Genomic DNA, 6000 nt, shown 5'->3' on the forward strand with positions numbered 1-6000 from the left:
GCAGTTTCGGGGCAGGGTGGGTCGGAGCTTCAAGGTTGATTGCATAGCTAAGGACTCGCCAGAAGAAAGTTGGGACTGAAGGAATGTGGCGGGCTCCAAGGCGGACGGATGCTGCCGGAGCGAGGTGTGCCTGCCCCGCGCCCCCCGCCTGCCCCCGCCGCCTGCTTTTCGTATGCGCAGCCCATGCATTGTTCTTCAGCGCTTGCATGAATATTGCTTGAGCTTGTCCATTTGGTGAAAACTGTATTATTTTGACCATCTGCCATTCCGCTTAACTGCAGGAATGTAAAGTACGACACCTCCCTCACAGCCCTTCCCTCCCCCACGCTTTTCTCCCCGCGAACAGCACGGCGGGTTTGGTTTTTAATCCCAAACCGACAGCTCCGCATTTTTCACAGAAAATGCCTTTACACGCTAAGTCACATTTTTCATCTTTTTTTTTTTTTTTTTTTTTTTTTAATGCGATATTTCCCCTTCAGTCAATGGTCTTGAAGTATAAATCTGGTAAGTAAAGATTGGCTTTGAAATGCAAACGCCGGTTCGCAAACCGGCTGCGGGATTTCAAAGGAGCACGAGGGACTTTGGGTTTAGCTGCAGCCCGGCCTCCGGGTCGTCGCGCTGTTCGCTGCTCTCAGTCATTAAAATATCTAGAGTTAGCTAAAGCGCGAGGACGGAGTTTTAACCCCTGTGGCGAGGGAACAGCATGCCGTGCTGCCCATGCCCGACGGACTCCATGGAGTTTCCGAGCATTATTCCCGAGAAGTGACGGAAGACGGAAGTCCCCGTTAAAACGCAGGGAGCGGGGCTGCTGCAGCCCCCCGGTGACGGGCTGAGATGGGCTGGAGTGTTTTTGGCAGGAGGTCGAAAAACGCCCCGAATCACTCGAGCCCGTGTCGAAAAGGCAGCCGGGCCAGCTCGGGCCTTCGGCCTTAGAAGGTAAATTGAGTCCCAGGCGCTTCGCCGCCCCGCGGCCGCGACCTCGCCCACCGACGTCCTGCCCGCCTTGCTCAGCCACCGCCCTTTCCTGACCGGCCTGACAAGGGCAAGGCCCGGCCTGGCCGTGAGCCAGGCTGTCCCTGCTCCCCACCGCCCCACGGGCAGCGCGACCATCGGCAGCTTCAGCCAAGGCACTGGCTGCGTTTTTGGCGCGTTTTCTGCACGTTGGGAGCGTCGCCTGGGCTAATACAAAGTTGAAGGGAGTGTTAAAGACATCCCTGTAGTGGTCAATCACATGAAGCACCAGCAAATAAAAGCGCAGCCTGAATCTGTGGCTTATTGTTCAATTGGAAATAGGTTTGTGCTGCAAAACGCAACCGTGGGTGTGGAGTTCAGAGGTGGCCGCAGGGCTGCCGAGACTGGCCCTGACCTTCCGTGGGGGCTCAGAGCCTTCCCCCCGTCTCCCCACGGGCTCCCACACACCGGGGTGCCAGGCTGTTCCTCCGGCCCACCTCTCATAGAAACCTTTGGGTTGAGGCTGAGCGAGAGAACTGTTAACGTGCTTTAAAAATACCGGCCCCCCGAGGGAGCTGATGAAATGACGTTCCCAGCGGGCGATGCCTTGGGACAGGCCAGCGGCCCAGCAGCAAGAGCGGGGCCGGGTTGCAGCATGGCTCCTCGTATTCCTCAGAGCACCATTACGGCCGCGCAGGGCAGGCGCGCGCCTCACGTTATTCATTTACTTCTTCGTTTAATAGCTGCATCCTCATCTGTGCTCATTCAGACAACCTATTTAGGCCCGGCCTCTAGTCGTAATCGCCTGCGGGGAATAACTGAGATGTAACTTAATGTTGTTGAACAACAAAGTGTAAACACATGGAGAGACCGCTACAGCCACCCGGGTTCCCCAGCCCACAAATAAAGTTCTTGAGCGGTGGCTGTGCGTGCTCCGATAATGACAGGTACTTGCCATCCTGTTTAGGTAGTGGAACTAATTAGAAAAAAATAGGGATTCTTTGTTTTTTTTATTGGAGGCTAAGACGCCTTCCAGGTAGAGTTTCACGAAAGCATTCAAGCTATGGCAGTCATTTCCAGCTCTCCTCAGCAGATTAAATATAGAAGAGCTGTTCAGTGACACACGGCAAAAATGATTTTCTACAACACATGCTTGAAAGAAACATTTTTTGAGTTCCGTTGTGTAGGTTTTGTTGGAGGTTTGAGGGAGCAGGATGGGTCCACGCGCTGCCCCAGTGCGGGGCCGCTGTGTGTGGGTGTCCACGGGCTCTGTGACCCTGGCCCAAAAGGGGCTGCTGCCGGGGGCTCCGCAGGCAGCTCCCCCGCTCACCGCCTGGCCGCACCGCGCTTTTTCGGCAAGCTGGCAAAGAGAAATTCCTTATTTCTCCAGGAAAGCACAGTATGGTGGTTCCTCAGCTGCCTGGGCCACGTTTCTACTATAAAGGTCAAGTTCACCTGAGCGATACCCGAGATCAATGCGGGAGAGGAGGCGGAGAGGGGCGGCATTTTGCCAAGCAGTTATTCTGACGCGAAGACAGGCAGGGCCATTCTCTTCTTATCGTTATTTTTTTTGTTTTGTTCTCGCCTGTTGTGTTTTGCAGGCTGCCTCACCACGAGCGCGAGCGCGGACCTGACTGTCACCATAGGAATAGAGTTAGCAGAGCAGACCTCCCCCACGTTACCACGTGCCTCCAAGAGCAGAGTCTCTGGGAAGCTTCGCCGCTCCGCCAGCGCTCTCAGCAAGTCTTCCAACTAAGCTGCTGCGGGAGCAGAACTCCGCAGGGACCCAGAAGACCTTAAAAGAAGAGAAATTATTTACTGCCTCTAGAGAACTTGCAGTTTGGGATGAGCACATGTTGAAGGAGACGGGCAAGGGGTTTGCTCTGGAAAACTGCAGTTCTCGCATTCAGACAGACGTGGCCGATGATGGGACGTCACCTGCATTATCGTCGTGCATTTCACTCCATCGTTTCCGTCACAAAGCGAAGGAAGGCGGCGGGGAGCTCTCACCGCCGGTGTGGCATCGGGCGGGTGGCAGCACGCACTTCTTCTCCCCGAGCACCTGTGTACAAGTACTGGTGTGGCAGCAAGAGGACATGAACCAGTATTGAAACCAGTTATTTAATGTAACTTTAGAGCATTGCTTTTAGTTGTTCCGGTCAACACTTAATTGTATGTTAGGGAATTTTGTCTAAATAGAGGTTTTTCATATGACTAGCCACGTAACGAATGTTCCCCGCCTCTGGCGCGCGGGTGAACAATGGAGGTGCTTTCCAGTCCGTGTTCAACCCCTGCTCCCCTTCTGTTGTCTGTGGTCATCCAGCACCAGTTCTGTGCATGTAGCTAAGAATCAGTAATCATCAAAGAGGTCATTTACCTGGAATTCCGGAGGGTACTGCCAGTGTCACAAAGTGGCAGCAGCTGCATTAAAATCTGTTTAATCACGGTATCTTGTTCAAAGTCATCCGTCACTAACCTATCGTGTAAAATCCTGAAGCCGAAGATGTTCCAGCCCCGCTCGCTCGTGCCGGGTCCAGCGCAGGAGAGCAGAGGACCAGGCTCCTCCTTAGCGCCCGTTGGGTGCCCACCTGTGGCAGAGGTGGGGTGACTGGGGTGGCAGCATCCAGCGCAGGCGGGAGGTGCCAGGTGGCAGCCACCGCGCCAGCTGGGGTCAACCATTTACCTTCAGGCCTTCGCGTTTATTTTCGAGAGGAGCCCTCTTCCTCATGCTGGCTCTGGCTTCGGGGTTGCTGTCTCCTGCGCAATAGTGCATGCGATGGCGGCGTACTGCGAACTACTCTCGAGACAAACAAAATGAACCACATTTCTTTTTGAAGAGCAAATGCCACCACCCATTTGCCACGACTGCTCACCACGGTTGGAATAATTGGAGAGTACACCTGTTAGGTAACCACCTCGCCTTGTCACAACGTCAGGGCAACAGTCCGCAACTTGAAGCACCTCTGGTTAGAATAAAATAAAGCCGAAGGCTTTGGAGGACGTGCAGCGTCCCCTTGGCACTTTGCGTAGTAAGCAAATCTGGTATTTTCCATCGGAAGTGCATTGCAGTCTATGCGTATCGTAGGTTTCTGGGGGTTAAAACTTTTTATAGCTGAAAAAAAACCCCTGTAACATAAAACCACAAGAAATCTGAGGGACACCCTGCAGCCACTCGCTGTGAAGGAGGGTGGCCAGCTGGAAGGCAAAGAGCCGTCGCTGCTCCACCGTGAAGGGACTTCTGAGAGACACCGCGTGCAGCACAACGTCAGCTGGGAAGGGACCCACCAGCGGCCGATGCGGAGCTGGGCGCCCCGTTCAGCCTGAGCACACGGGGGTGAGGAGAAGAGGCGGCTGTAAAGCAAATGCCAACTGCGTTAACATTAGTTCTTGATGTTTTGAACATTGGTGTCTGCCCGTTCTCGAGTGTTGCATCCGGCCCCTCCAGCCCTCCAAACCCTCCTCAGGTCTGGTTCACCTTGTTGCTTTTTGGGGTTTTTTTTGTTTGTTTTGCTACTTGGCATTCAAATGCAGACCTCTCAACTTAATGCGCTTTGGTTTAAGTGACAAGGGTTTGGTTTTTGGTGAAGCAAAATGCACCACTGGGCCACCATTATGTTGGTTTTGCACTTCTTAACTTGGGCGTTAGCGTGACCGTCCGTCTGTTTGCGTGTCGGCGTCCGGCCCTGTGACGTCCCTGTAAATAGTCTCTTTTGTAACTCTCGCCAGGAACACGGAGGGAGCTCCGCACTTCGCTGTGGGCTCGGTGCAGCGGGTTCTGTGGCCGGCGGGGCAGGCGGCTCAGCCCACGCTGCCTGGAGCAGGAGCCGGAGCTGGTGGCGCTGAGCAGGGACCTGCTGGCACGCCGGGACACGGGCGACGCAGCTGTCCTGCTGGGAAGGAGCCTTGTTTGCTAAGGGGTTTGATTTTCTGCCTCACGTTTTGGTTTTGATTTCTACTGATTGCGTGTCGGTAAAGGAAATTAGAAAATAAAACACGTATTTAATTTATTTTCTTTTCAGGACTGGATAGGCGAGGCTGTCTTGTTAAGTTATCTTGTTAGTTATCCAATAAATGGTCTGAAATAATTTCAAAGGCATTCTTCTGAATAAAAGGAGACTTTTCTCTTTAGAGCAATATGCATCTCTAATTCAGGGAAAAATTAAAACACCGATGAAAATAGTATTTTCCTGATGTCAAAAAAAACCCCTAAAAAATATTAATTTGTAAAAACAAATTCAACTGCGGTTTTGTACTATGGACTGTTCTGTCACCCCTCACAAACTTAATAAACCTGAGCTCACAACGAAATTCTGTGCAGAGCAGTAAGAAGGTTGGTACCCGCCGCGGTGCGTGCAGCATCCGCGAGGCCGGCGCTGCCGTGGCCGGGCGGCTGCTCCGTCTCCCCGGAGCCCTGGGCCAGCGGACGCTGCTGCGAGGGGCACGGCTTTGCAGGTCTGGGCCAAGCGCGGTGGGGAGGGTTGCGGTAAAGCTGGCGTGGGCGAAGGGGTAAGGCGGCGTCACCGAGGGGGCGGGGGAAATTCTGCCTTCCCACGGGCGCAGCAGCAGCTGCCGGGTGCGTGACCAGCAGCGGTGTTTCCAGACCGGCGCTCTCCTTGGCGAAACTTTTTTAAGCGTTAACGCCACGCCACGACTGAACCGAGGGCACCCTGCAGGTGCACACACCTCGCATTCTCCTGGTGGTATTCTTAATTTGGGGGGGGGTGGGGGGAGGGCTAGAACCTCAGCAGTGCTGTTGGCAACCTCCCTGGCTCCCAGTCACCCCCCACCGAGGGTGGGCACCTTCCCGCTGTCCCCAGCCCTTCCCACTGCGCAGGGTGACAGGGATGGTCTCACCTCGGACACGCTGCCACCGACCGCCGGGTAAAAGGGAAAGAATGAACAGTTTTGCTGGGCTGAATTCTGCCGAGCTACTACTGAAAATTGCTAAGGAACAGCTTCGGGGCAAAAGAAGAGGATTATTATTTTTTTTTTTCTTTTTTAACCTCTTCTCCTAAAGAATAGAAGTGGGTTGCAGAATTGCGTTCTTGT

General features: G+C 53.9%; 1 protein-coding gene across 3 annotated transcripts in view; it reads left to right on the forward strand.

The window, feature by feature from the left end:
- Positions 1 to 5259, forward strand: part of RALGAPA2 (Ral GTPase activating protein catalytic subunit alpha 2) — a 140549-nt gene extending 135290 nt beyond the window's left edge. For 2 of the 3 annotated variants that reach the window (XR_008465735.1, XR_008465736.1), the window contains exons 41-42: positions 480 to 504; positions 2553 to 5259. The gene's annotated coding sequence lies outside the window, so the exon portion shown is untranslated. The remainder of the gene's footprint in view (positions 1 to 479; positions 505 to 2552) is intronic. The other variant, XM_054197043.1, reaches the window with a different exon arrangement.
- Positions 5260 to 6000: the final 741 nt, after the last annotated feature.

The sequence above is a fragment of the Rissa tridactyla genome, chromosome 3 (assembly GCF_028500815.1).
Source record: "Rissa tridactyla isolate bRisTri1 chromosome 3, bRisTri1.patW.cur.20221130, whole genome shotgun sequence".
Taxonomy (NCBI): domain Eukaryota; kingdom Metazoa; phylum Chordata; class Aves; order Charadriiformes; family Laridae; genus Rissa; species Rissa tridactyla.